The 13,912-nt window shown below is 42.5% G+C and overlaps 1 protein-coding gene across 4 annotated transcripts in view; it reads left to right on the plus strand.

Annotated features, from left to right (window-relative positions):
* CTNND2 (catenin (cadherin-associated protein), delta 2) overlaps nt 1-13,912 on the plus strand; it is a 935,009-nt gene that overhangs the window by 530,105 nt on the left and 390,992 nt on the right. The window contains exon 1 of one of the 4 annotated variants that reach the window (XM_011951771.1): nt 198-458. The exons of the other annotated variants lie outside the window; for them this stretch is intronic. The gene's annotated coding sequence lies outside the window, so the exon portion shown is untranslated. Of the gene's footprint in view, nt 1-197; nt 459-13,912 lie in introns of those variants that run through there. 4 annotated transcript variants of the gene reach the window in all.

Here is a 13,912-nt window from a genome sequence, read left to right on the forward strand (position 1 = left end):
TACGCCGCGCCGCGCGGCTCCTCGCCCAAGCAGTCGCCCAGCCGCCTGGCCAAGTCCTACAGCACCAGCTCGCCCATCAACATCGTCGTGTCCTCGGCCGGCCTGTCCCCGATCCGTGTGACCTCGCCCCCCACCGTGCAGTCCACCATCTCCTCCTCGCCCATCCACCAGCTGAGCTCCACCATCGGCACGTACGCCACCCTGTCGCCCACCAAGCGCCTGGTCCACGCGTCCGAGCAGTACAGCAAGCACTCGCAGGAGCTGTATGCCACGGCCACCCTCCAGAGGCCGGGCAGCCTGGCAGGTAAAGGCTCGCTGCCACCTGGCGCGGCTCACCTGGGCGCGTGGCGGGGGCGCGGAGGCAGCAGCCGGCTAGAGCAGAAGCGAAGCCGGGAGCGCTGTCGGCCAGGTTGCAGTAGTGACAGGAGATAGAGAACGCCAGGGCTTCCCTGGGACAAGTCAGTATCTTGCCTACAGTTTGTCAGTGACTTCTCTTGGGGAGTAATGTGGTGTCTCCATCTCTAACACCTGTCTCACTCTCTTCTCTCCTCTCTTCTCTCTCTGCCCTCTCCCCAGTCTAAAGACTAAATCATAAAAGTAATACACATTTAGGAAAGCATTCCATAGACCTGTTAATGGTATCCAGAAAAAAGCAAAACAAGTAACATTTGCAATATTGACAGGGTCACCTTTAGTTGTCTCCATTTCATTGTGGAAAAAGTAAGGGATTTTCCCAAATTAGACGTTCAGCTTACATAGTTTTCAATGGTAGTGGGGAAATAACGAATAATGAATTGCCTTAAATTATTACCCTTTTGTTGTGGCTGGAATTTATTTACATCTTTGCTAAATTAGTTATTGGGAAAACTACTGGACTCTCCCATACCTGCCATTGGATGTACTTGGGTCCTAACACTTGGGACAAAGTCAGCAATGATGAAGTCCCTTGAATTTGTACCTGCTTTATTACAGAGAGGGAGGGGCTGGGTTGGGGGAGACAAACCTGCTTTCCTCTGCCAATTTAGAGGAGGTGACATTTCTGTGGTCGTTATGCCCGTCAGCGACCAGGCTGAGCTGGTGCCTCTCTGCTGTTAGCACCATATGCTCAGCTTAAACAAGACACCATGATTGAAAGACTAATGTTTTGTCTTCTGAAACACCTGACAACTAACCCGGATTTATTGTGAATTTTTTTCCCTTAGAGAAGTATTTGGTAATTGTGTCACTCTAGTAACAGATGCTGTGCTCATATGCTTCCTTTCTTGACACAAATAGATGACTGTGAAGATAAATAGGATTTGAAAAAAGGAACCTGTTGCATGCACAAGGCAGGTGGCCAAGGGCTTCTTTAATTCAGCACAGTAATTGCCAGTGTGGACTGGCCTGGACTGACAGGATTCAGGCTGGAGTGCCGCTGCCCACAAAATTGTGCTAGCTACATTTACTGAAATGAAAATATTCTCTCACTCACTGCCTCTCTCTCTTAAATAGAATTTTTGAGGTAGACAATTATTAGTGCCAACCAAGTGTGAGTACCAAAATCTTTATGCTGTAGGGACTCAGGAGTAGCGATCTGCTTAGAAAAGGGGGCGGGGGAACATGTACTGAAACTTCATGTATATAATTCTGTAAAATAAGTTACCAGATCATGTCAAGAAGTGGGAGATGGGTAGAGTTCTTATGAGACTCCATGACACCCTTCTCAGCCATGCCCACCACCACAGAGAAGAGCAGACTGAGGTGCCGGGTGTCCAGGTGGCCTACTATAGGCCATTTCATTTCTTATACTTACCTCATGAAAGAAATCAGGAGTCTTAGCTTCCAGTTCTTTCTCCCACGGGTGATATGTGTAGACTTTTGCATGTTCTACTCTATCATTTCAGTAGCAATCGAGAGGGTGACCACATGGCTGAAGATACCTGTGGAGAGGTTAGGGGAGGGTGAATGGAGCTGAATAGAGCCAACAGCTCCTATCATTGCGTCCAAGAAGGGGCTGTAAAAGTACATTGTAAAAATAACTTGTGTTGCACTTGGGTTACACTGTGGCCCAGGTAAGGTATAAGGGACAAACCCTGTGCTTCTGAGAGATTAGGAATATTGGAACTCCGAGACCCCCGTGCCTTATTTGGTTTGCTTGATACCATTTGAGGTGTTGTGAAGTTGGGAGCTACTTGGTTTGCTAGTTGAAAGAGCACAGTTAGGTCACGATGGCAAAACAGCTTTTGGAATTTCGGGGTTGTGATTTTAGAGATTTGTCACTGATGACTAGGAAGGGTGGATACAGGATAAGTAGTGACTTTCACTAATCCATCATTCTGTACACACACACACACACACACACACACACACAGAGTCTCACTCTGTTCGTTGCTCAGGCTGGAGTGCAGTGGTGCGATCTTGGCTCACTGCAACATCCACCTCCTGAGTTCACGCAGTTCTCCCGCCTCAGCCTCCCAATAGCTGGGATTACAGGTGCCTGCCCCTCTACCTAGCTAATTTTTGTATGTTTTGTAGAGACTGGGTTTCACCATGTTGGCCAGGCCAGTCTCAACCTCCTGACCTCAAGTGATCTGCCCGCTTTGGCCTCTCAAAGTGCTAGGATTATAGGCCTGAGCCACTGCACGTGTCTACCTTTGATAATTACCTTTAAGCACCTTTTATGTACTGCCAGGGTTGAAGTATCAACCCAAATCCCTGGCCTTGTTTCAAATGAGGAAGACAGAAAATTATGAAAATACTTTTGATAGATGGGCAGGGAAGGCTCTAATTAGGAAGGGACTTTTTAATATATAATTTCCAACTTTAATTTTAGATTCAGGGGGTACCTCTCTGGGTTTGTTAGCTGGGTATATTGCATGATGCTGAGGTTTGGAGTACAGGTGATCCTGTCACCCAGGTACTGAGCATAGTACGCAGTAGTTTGTTTTTTGGTTTCCAGTGATGCCATTAGTTAGTACACAGTACTTATACAGAAGGTAACTTTGAATCTGTCCTCACATAGGTGAGTGAACTGGCCCTATGACTATCTGGGAGAAGGTTTTCTAAGCAGGAGGAACAGCAAGTTCAAGGGCTTATAAATGGGGGTGTGTCTGATATGTTTGCTGAGTAGCAAGGAGACCAGGGGGTTAATCAGAGAGAACAAGAGCAAACACATGACTTGAGGTCAGCGAGGTGGGAGTGGAAGGCCAAGTCTGAGAGGCCTTGTACTTTACATATGTTACATAAATAATGTACTTTACATACGTTACATAAATAATGTAACGTATGTAAAGTACCAGCACGTTTTCTGGCTCAATAGAAGTTAACTGGTATTAACCTAAGTAATACCTACCACGCTACCTTGGGTGTGCAAGGAAGAAGTCATCCATCTTTGCTTCAAACATAGAGCAGGTTTATTGAATCCCAAAACATGTCAGTGTCTGTGTTGGGCATATGCAGATGAGTGAGGCATAACCCCTGGTTTCAAGAGACCTACCTTCAGACTAGACACAGGACTGGTCAGTTTTAAACCCAGTGCAGAGTGAAATAGAAGCTAGTTACTATGGGAGCATCCTAGCGGAGCATCTTGCAGTGGGGTTCAGTGTGCACCCGGCATGCTTCCTCGATGAGGCGGTCCCAGAGCAAAGCTGTAAAGGAGCAACTAGAAAGAACAGTAGCCAGAACAAAGTCAGAGTTGAGAGGGTGTGTGGGGGGTGCAGGGAGGCAGGGGAAGATAACCAGCAGCTCAGTGTTTCTTGAGCAAAGACAGAGTGGTAGGAGTGGTGAGACATGAAGGTGCAGAGGGAGGTAAGGCTGCTGCATCCCACCGTAATGGGCTTAGCATTTTATCCGTCCAGCAGACAACTGACATAGTCATATTTGCTTGTTAGAAACTTTGTTCTGGGAAGTATGTGGAGGCTGGAATTACAAAGAAAAAATGGGCAGGGAATCACTTTGGAAGCCACTGAAATAGTCCTCCACTGCTTCTTAAAACTCGTTCTCGTTTGTTCTGAAATGGGACAATACAAAAATTATCACTTATAAATGGTTGAGAAAAAAGGCTAGTCAGCGACATAACCTACTTTTTCTATTTTTTCCTGACCCAAAGTTTGGTTAATTTAATTTTTTTTATAAATTAAGAATTAAATGTATTATTTTAAGAAATCTCATGTAGTCTCTAGCAACTTAATGAGGCAGACATGATTTTTACCCCCATTCTACAGATTTGAAAACTAGAATGTTTGCCCAAACAGTACGCTTGCCCAAAGTTACTTGTCTAGAAATGACAGGGATGTGATATGAACCTATGTCGCTTTGACCCCAGAATCTCTGTAGTCTTAAATGTACGTGATGCATAGTTAGAGGTAGTATATTTTTGTGTCAGTGGAGAAAAACACGAAGGATGTAGAAATGCAATATAAGTTTTCAGCTTATTTAAGTGACTCATTTTCAAGAAAGTAATAATAATATCTAAAAAAAATTGTCAACATCCTATTGAATGTGTGACTGTAACTTCATCGGTACCAATTTTTGTTCACTTTTACAAAGAAAATGACATAATCCTTTCACTTTGGGGATTTATAGCTAAATTAATCCTGTTTTGAAAAGAAATACGAGTTGTAAATATGCATTAAAGTTAAGTCAAACATCAGAAACTTATTTTGAGGTAAAATTGAAATGAATGAAATGGAGACTCTTAACCAATGATTTTGATCAAAATTGACCTAATATGGAGAGGAGTTTGGTCAAGGCGTGTCTAACTTGTCCCCCATTCAAATGGACCTAAAACTCAGTATTTAGAGTGGATTGTGCACTGTAAACGCTGAATCTTTACTGTTTAGAGATTTCAGACCCATCCCCTGAGTGGTTAAGGCTTCCAGGTACACTTTATATAAGGAAGAAAAAAGAAAAAAAAGAGTCTAATCCTAGATGAAAGCTTTGCAGTCTCTGCAGTGAGGTTCGCAAAGGACTTGTGAAGTCTACTAGGGTAATGAGCGAGTTTGTTTAGGCCAGGGCTCCCGGGATGGGGTCAAAATGCAACTTGGTATCTGGCTTCTGCTGCTCCTTTCAATTCATTTTGGAAAGCTGATCTTCCTGTGCTGTGGACAAGCATTGCACAGTTCTCATGAACGTTCTGCTCACTCTAGTGCTAGATATTTAGATTTTCCCACCAGCACTTAAAGTTAAAAAAAAAATTCCAGTGTAGATATACTAATTAGAATATGATCAACCTGTGATGTCAATCAACTTTAACCTTTTAAAGGTAGTTAAGGCTGACTTGCTCTCAACTGGAGCTTCCGTGGGTTCTTTCGAACTAGACCTAACTGGGCACTCTCCTAATGACAGCGACTCATTGCCTTCCCTTCTGGCCATGCCTCGGGGCTCCAGCCCCTTCCTCATAAGCATTAGGAACCCAGTGCCTGCCCCGGCCATCTTTAAAATCAATGCAATGTCGGTCTCCCTTCTGCGTGGTGCATTCTTGCATCCTACACCCCCACACACTTGGGGAGTGAAATCCACACACCAACCATCTCCTGCTTCCACCAACAAAGCAGTTATTCAGCCAGCCACTTACCCTCTGGAATTCTGGGACCCCATGTTATAGTAGGGAATCCATTCCTCAGTGGCTTCGTGCAAGCTCATCTCTCTGGAATTCCTCACCTCCCAGGAAGGCAGACATGAAACCTCTTCAGCAAACCTTCCATCCTCTGTATATGCTAAGCCCAGTCTAATAGCGTTCATCGGCCTACAGGTCTGGAACTCGCAGAAATGGTAATCAAACATTTCTTTTGTACATTCATTTGATATAGCACCTCTATTCAACTTACCTTCCTATCCAATTTCTATCCAACTGATGTCCAGGTCAAACTGAAGTGGAAACAGTGCAATTTTAACACTGCCATATGGCAAGTTAGTGCCTCAGCCCAGAACTAAGAGTTGGGATGGCTAGGTGGCCCAAAAGGTCTTCCTGGTGTCTTTCATTTTTGTTTCCTTCACAGAAGTTAATACCTACCCTTCTTTTCCTACCTCATAGCAGCCTTGTAAATCAAGTGGCGGTAAAGAGACCCTTTTTTTGTTCTTTGGTAGGAAAGTGGCATCTTTGTATAGAATTCTGTGAAAGCTTTTCTAATATTATTTCTTTTATATGATTTTGATTATGCTTTAACTGAGAAAACATGCCCTAAAAAAATGAAAACTACCTAAGATAATTGTTCAAGATAGCATCCTCTGCCCACTCGTTGTTTCCCCTATTTTCCAGACACCTCAGAAAATAAAAGTACAGGAATACAATAGGGAATGAAGTCACAAAAGAGACAAAAACACAGAGGCTGGGCGCAGTGGCTCACACCTGTAATCCCAGCACTTTGGGGGTGGGGGGAGCAGATCATGAGGTCAGGAGTTCGAGACCAGCCTGACCAACATGGTGAAACCCTGTCTCTACTAAAATACAAAAAATTAGCCAGGTGTGGTGGCACATACCTGTAATCCCAGCTACTCAGGAGGCTGAGGCGGAAGCATTGCTTGAACCCAGGAGGCAGAGGTTGCAGTGAGCCGAGATCGTGTCATTGCACTCCAATCTGGGCACAGAGCAAGCGTCCTTCTCAAGAAAGAGAGAGAGAGAGAGAGAGACACGAAACCACAGAGACCAGGGTTTCAGTGTCGCCAACAAGCAAGCCAAGTGAAAAATTTCTAGAAAGTAGAGTGACAAACAATTAAAATATAGGAGTGTTGTCTTTTGAGGATGAGCTGTCTGGACTTTGGAGGTGGGTCGGCTGTCTTCTGTGAATTCCTGGACAGGCCCAAGGGTCAGAGCCGAGCTTGAGGGGGTGGGCCTGGGGAGAGATGGGCTGAAGATGGAGGGATTACTTGAAAGTCAGCGTTCAAGACAGTTCTAAGTTGGCACCCCCTGACAAACATCTCTCCTACCAGAATGGTGACCCTGTAGCCAGTGCTTACTCTAAGAGGTGTTCTCTTGAAGAAACTTCGAGACTTCTGTTACAGATGCTGGTTTAAATTAGATAGTACAGTCGTATGGAGTGGTAAGGAAGTCGGGACTGCTCCCCGAACCCCCACCACTCATTCTGAAGGAAGACTGCCAGTCTGAATGCCCTGCCTTCCCCTCCAGAAATTCTAACTCAAGAATGCACAGTGGCAAATGCTGCCCTTGACACTGTGGAAAGAAGCTGTCACTGGGTTTTTCTTTCTCAAATATGATAAATTATCAAAGATTACTGAGGAATTGGAAAGAATTAGTGGCATGAAAAAGAGAGACCAAAATAGAAAATTGATGTAGAAAAGGGAAGTCAGTATTTATTTCTCTTTAGAATAAGAAATACACACACGCAGACACACACACATATATGAACACACACACACAAAGGCATTTATCATTCAGGTCTTAAGCTCAGCTGGTTAGAAGCAGATAATGCCACAGTTTTTTCTGTGGCTGAGTCAGGGTCTTAGTCTGTTTAGGTTGCTATAAAAAATATCATAAATTGTGTAACTTACAAACAACAGAGATTTATTTCACCTAGTTCTGGAGGCTGGAAAGTCCAAAACCAAGGTGCTGGCAGATTCACACCATCACATTGGGTGTTAGCTTTCAGCCTAAGAATTGAGGGGCGAGGAGAGCACAAACATTTAGACCCTGGTAGTCAGTTCGCTTGTTGTTATTCACATGACCAAAAACAGTCCCCTTCCCCCAACTTGGAAGCTTTTTTCAGATATATAATATTTACTGTATGTAGTCAAAACAAATTGACTTTCTGTACTAGAAAGCATCACTAACATCACTAGGGTACCATACCAGTTGTTTGTTTAACAGTATATTCTCTGGATAATGATAACATTTGAAAAAGGAGGTGGGAGAATTTTAGCTATAGATTGGTTTCATCAGTTTTGTATTGAATTAGAAAATTAATGTTTTAATGAATACAACTGCTATTCAAATGATTATTATATGTACATAACCCAATAAATAATTGATCTTTAAAATATAAGTGCACACGCACACATATTAAAGCTTTTGAGAGGAAAAGAATCAAAGGAAAATTTGAGTTCTCCTTAGAACTGTTGATTACACAACAGACTTCCTCTCTTCTCCAACTCGTTTTATACGTGCTGAATATTATGTTGAACAAAATAATAAAAATTAGTAAAATGTTGATATAGAGAGGTTATAAAATGTAAGTACAGAGAATTACTGATCTGTGAGGCTGTTTGTCGTTTCCTCCCTTTAAATTGTGTTGAGAGTTAGGGTGTCTTTTTCTTCTGGAGTTATGACAGAGGTCATTCTGTGAGTGTTGGTGAAAGATACAGTAGAAAAATGATATGGGGAGAGTACATTTTAAATTTGCATTTTAGAAGCTAAATGTCTAATTGTTTAAAGGGAATTTGTGCAGCCTACCTATGACCTATCTATCTTACACAATCTGAGGAAAAAGGCCTCTGTTTAGGATGTTGAGATGTAAAACATCTTAGTTTACATGTTTTTCAAAATATTGAACCCATTTACAAAGACAACTGCATGTTTAATCCTATTCTTGCCTGTTAAGCTTATTCTAGTTCATACCTTGAAAAGTTCATCTGTACCCCTTTGATGGGCAGAAGCCACACAATCAAAAGTGAACACTTAGCTTAGTTCCCACAGCAGTCAGCACTCTGGAAAGCAGAATGGAGACTTCTGGGCTCCCTGAAGCTTCAGCCCACAGGTCTGGCCTGCTTTGCATCTTGATGTAACAACAACAACAACAAAAGTAGATTGGGAGCACCTTGTTCTGGATTATTTCCATGGAAATATTCATAATGATCCGTAATAATGAGGTCTGGAAGCCAGACTCCAGATGCACTGTTGGAATATTGCGCTGATGGGGTACTGAGACGCAGCTGTTGAGAAATAAAATGCCACTCGTTGGTAAGGAAGAATATCTGTGTGAATATGGCCATTAAAACTCTGGTAAGTGACTAATTAATAAAGTACCAAGTCATAGATTGCCCTGCATCTGTAGTTGATCAGGACAATCAGAAGTTTCTGGTAATGAAGACTCTGGACCCACTCCTCCCAGTAGCTGCCAAAAGCTACTCCCAGGGACGAGAAGTAGCTTGAAACAAATCTTAAGTACAAGGCTTCTCCCGGGTAAAAATTAACCTTCACAGATTAAATTTCTTTGCATGCTTATGTCAAAAGACTTCTGTTACAAGTCTGAAGTCAAATTATGTTGCTCTTCTGTACAAAGATATTACAAATTCCAAATTTTGATCACTCCATAATTTCCTATTCTACCTGGTCTCAGCTGAGAAGGGTTTAGGGTGCCTGGGTAGAGTCTTTCTAGGGGTCTTTTCCCTATCTTCAGTCAGGACTGTCTCTCACTCAAAGGGTATGACTACCGTAGTTCTTCACAGCAAGAGTTCACAAGACACACATGGTTGTCACAGCACTGACCCCACCCTCCTCAGACATCACACTACAGCCCAGAGACCTGCAGAAGGAAAGGGAAAAGGCAGAGGCAGGAAATGTCCTGCCATCTATGCCTGGCCACAACCTGTGACCTCCCAGGGACTTCCCAGCAGGAGGCATGCTAGGGACATGCCCCTAGGTGTAGCATGCTAGGGGCAAAAAGCAGCCTCTACTTTTAAAGATACCCGCAAACTTTCAACACTAAAACCTCATCTAAGAAGAGGTTCCTTCCTTCCCTCACTTTCAGGAATTGATATTTCTGGGGATATTCTGAAGCTCCAGCCTTAAAGGGTCTGTTGAGGACCAAACCTTGACACATGCTTCTCAAGATCCTACATCTAGCCCCAAATCTACTAGTTTGACCCCTAGCCATCCAGAGCTTGGATGCTTCTTAGAGACACCTGGAGATTGTTTGAGCTCTTCCATTCCCTGGGCCCCTCCCCTGAGGTCCTGGTCTGGAGTGCACCTGTCACAGCGTTGCTCCTCTTTAAAAAGTCTCCCAGACAAATGCCATGCATGTTCTTTCAGGGTTGAGAGGCCCTGAGCTATCCTTACATATGTGTGTATTGTGGCAATGCAAGGAACCTAGATACTTGCCTCTCCAGAAGCACCCAAGAAACACCGTAATCATAGCAAAAATGTTCCAGCCCACCCATGTCTAAAAAATCCACCCTGACCCAGACATGGTGGCCAGTCCCCTGTAGTCCCAGCTACTGGAGAGACTGAAGTGTGAGGATCACTTGAGCTCAGGAGTTTGAGACCAGCTTGGACAACGTAGTGAGAAGCCTGTTTTCCTAACAGTTTGGGAATAAATGTTTTTGGTTACAAAGAGTACAGGAACAAGGGGCAACAAGTACCGTCTTAAAAAACGTCCACCCTGGAAATGGAAAGATGTTCTTTCCCCACTAGAAGTGACTCTTGCCCCAGCTATCCTACTCATTAAGGCCTTTGAAGTCCCCGTGGTGTGGGGCCCGGCCAACTGTAGCTAAGATCAGTCACTCTGCAGCAGCTGATACACGGCCAGCACAGCTTGTACTTGCAGAGCCCAGGCGCATGAGCACCTGCATTGCTAGTGTCTAGCTATACTCTTGACCTGTGCCTTTCTCGAAGCCACTTGTGTTTGCCTAACAAAGCAGGGGTTCTGGGCACAGTGGATCACACCCATAATCCTAGCACTGAGACAGGAGAGACCATGGCATTGATGGTCTGTCTCCGGGGCTCCTAGTGACCAGGTATGTATTCATAGCTAGACAAACATGTCCTGGCTTCTCAAAGGGTGGTCCGCGGACCAGCAATGCCAGCATTGCCTGAGAACTTGCTGGAAATGAAGAACCTCAGGCCCTTCCTCGAATCCACTGAGCCAGAACCTGCATTCCAGTTAGGGCATTGATATGCCTGTGGCATTTTGAAAAACACCAAAATACATGGCTAGTAAATTTGGTGCTACTTTCTATTTCCCGTGAGATAGGAAACCCAAAACAGATATTGGTTACACATGTCAAACCATCCCTGTGTACTTCGTATGTTTCACTATTACCAAATACCAGCTTAGCCATAGGTTCCTACTGGTTCTTCGTTAAGTTGGAGCCGTGCATGAGGGGTGGGGTATTACACTCCATCCATTTCACTAGAGAGGAAGAACAACCGTCCACTGAAAGTAAAAGTGCAAAGCTTGATACAGGATGCCACATTACTCATTATACTCCATTACCACTATCATTATGTTCCAGATGCCTGCCTGTCACAAAAAGAACTGAACAAAAGAAGCCTGTTTCCCTAACCGTTTGGGAATAAATGCTTGTGGTTAAAAAGAAAGTTCAGGAACAAGGGGCATATACTTTTGTAGGGACGAGATCACATGGACATGCTTACCGTGATGTCTTGGGCAGTGATTTTGACTTTTAAATTATTTTTGCTGGAAAGTATTTGAGTCCCAATAGTTTACAGTGTTCATTTTGTAAAAGGTATGATGAGGTTTAATCATGACAATAAATTGTATCGGAAAACCTCATCAGGAAAGTTACAGGAACAAATTTTGTGTTTTGTACGCTGCCAGAGACTGCATAGTATTCAAGTTATTAGTAATACCAGCAAAGCTGTGCTAAGTTAGTATAATATAAGAAAATCTAGCACTTATGAAATATGATGAAGGGCATTTTTTTCTTTCCAAAAACAGATTTATAATAGGATCATTTTATATTATCAGATGGCCTGTTACACTGAAATTTTTTGGTTTCAGTGCAATTTTGTCTTCGAAATCATGTGAATTAATAATGCTCCTTCCAAACCTAAGTCTGAAATACGACTCTTAACCTATATGAGAAATGCGTCCTTCTATCTTTACATTGATAACAGCATGATATAAGATGTCAAATGAATTACAACAAATTAGTGATCATTTGCAAATGAAATTCAGTTGATAGGCTTGATTCAGAATACATAGGGAAATATTTTGGGGTCCTTGAAATAGCAGGTTTAATTTTTGAATTAACATAGGAGTGGGAAGGAGATTTTGGAGTTTTGGTTCAAAAGCAAAAATCAAGAATAAAACAAGTCAGTCTCAGTAAACAGAGTTCAGAAGGAAGAAGGTGAATGTGCCCAGTTCCTCATGGATAATCCCGAAGTAGCATTTCAGGCACACCTTTCTTGATGTGCCACCTTTGAGATAAGTTTTATTATGATGAGGTATTCTTCAGATCTAAGATGTAATATTTGCACCTCTCAACAATTTACCTAGTATACATTTCTGAGATAATGTTAACCAAAGTTATGTTAGTTTTGGTCTATCTCAAAGTGTTTATATGCTGATACCACTTTTTCCCCCTGGAGTTTCATGATAACAGGTATCAAGCCAAACATTTTAAGAGGTTCAAAGTCCAGAAAAGAGCTATTTCAAAGCCATCAACTATCACAGAGTACAGGCTGACTACCTGCAAAGCCATGTTGCCTAGCGATGCTGACCTGTCATCATGGGCCATACCCCTAAGATCAGGGTGTCCACAAAGGAACAACAGCAGTGTAGATTTCCAAGGGAAAAACTGGTGTCCAGTCCAGGCCCCACCCTTCTCTATAGAAGTTCCCTCTTGCCCTTCAAAGTTGTAGTTTCATTAATAATTATCAACGCATTAACTGATTACACAATTTTTAAAACCTCAATTTTATTGTGGACTTCTCTTCATATCATCAGAAATTTACTTTTTTGTCTCCGTACAACAGCACTTTATCTCATAATAAAAGAACTGTTCACAAACACATTAAGCCTGCTCACTCTGGCCATGTGAATACTATGTTGTTTAGATCCTTCTTTTTCTCCCTCCATCTCTTTGCAAATGAGCATTTGAAACTGAGTGCTAAATTTGAAGAGACCAGTTAAATGGCAGTATGTCCTTATAAACTATACTGATACTGCAAAATGAAAACACACAAAAATGTATTTCTTTGTAAAGGCAGGTGAATTTGCATTAAATTAGAGAGCCATAAATGACAGAGTATATAAATAAAATAATATGAATGAATTCCAATTTAAAAAAACCAGCATGGACCTGTTTTATTAATGTCGTAAAGTAATTGGCATCACCTGTATTAAGTGGAATTGTCTGAATAAAGTGACAAATGATAAATGGAAGGTGTAACACATTAGATGCCTAGTTTTTGAAAATAAATATGCCCATCTCCTCTTTTTCTCCTTTATTTGGTACAGGATGGCTCAGGTGTGATCCCGGCATTAGAACCAGGAGGCTTGGGGGTGCCCATTAAAATGTACATTGATGAATCCCCACGTGGCTGACCTAATCGGAATCTCTTGGGGGTTGTATTCCGAAGTCAGCATTTTCAGCAAGTTTTCTAGACGATTCTTTGAGGAATAAACTAAGATTTGAGAATTAATCCTATTCTAAGGAATGAAAATTGAAATGCCAAAAAAAAAAGAACCTAAGTAATTGGAGCTGAATTTTCAGCTGTGCAGTTCTCCCAAGGTTGTGTGATCGCCCATTGAATGCTGCAAATCCTTCTGATAAAAATGTGTTTGCCATGAAGTTTCAAAATTTTGAAATTTTTAGTTAAAAAAATCATTTTGTTCGTACAAGCAATTGTAGTATGTACTCATAAAAATTTCATATACTTACTGGTGTTTCTTTGAAGACAATATTGTTTCAGTACACATAAAATCACTTCTCTGTATATTCTGAAATCCTGGAGGGACGCCTCGTGTCTGCTGCTGGTTCCCTCTGCCTGAGAACCATACAGCTCTTTCTCTAGTGAGGCTCATTCTCTTACTGTCTGCAGCTCTCTGCTAAAATGTCAGATGGTCAGAAAGCTTTCTTGATCCCCCATCCAAACACCACAACCTCCTGACACTTTGTCTCTCTTCTCACTGCCCTGCCTCATTTTTCTTCAACACCTTTTCCTCCATCCTCCTGCATGTAATAACTTATTTTCAAAGCCAAGGACCTTGTCTGTCTTGAGCACTAGGACATC

The sequence above is a fragment of the Colobus angolensis genome, unplaced genomic scaffold, assembly GCF_000951035.1.
Source record: "Colobus angolensis palliatus isolate OR3802 unplaced genomic scaffold, Cang.pa_1.0 Scaffold327, whole genome shotgun sequence".
NCBI classification, from domain to species: domain Eukaryota; kingdom Metazoa; phylum Chordata; class Mammalia; order Primates; family Cercopithecidae; genus Colobus; species Colobus angolensis.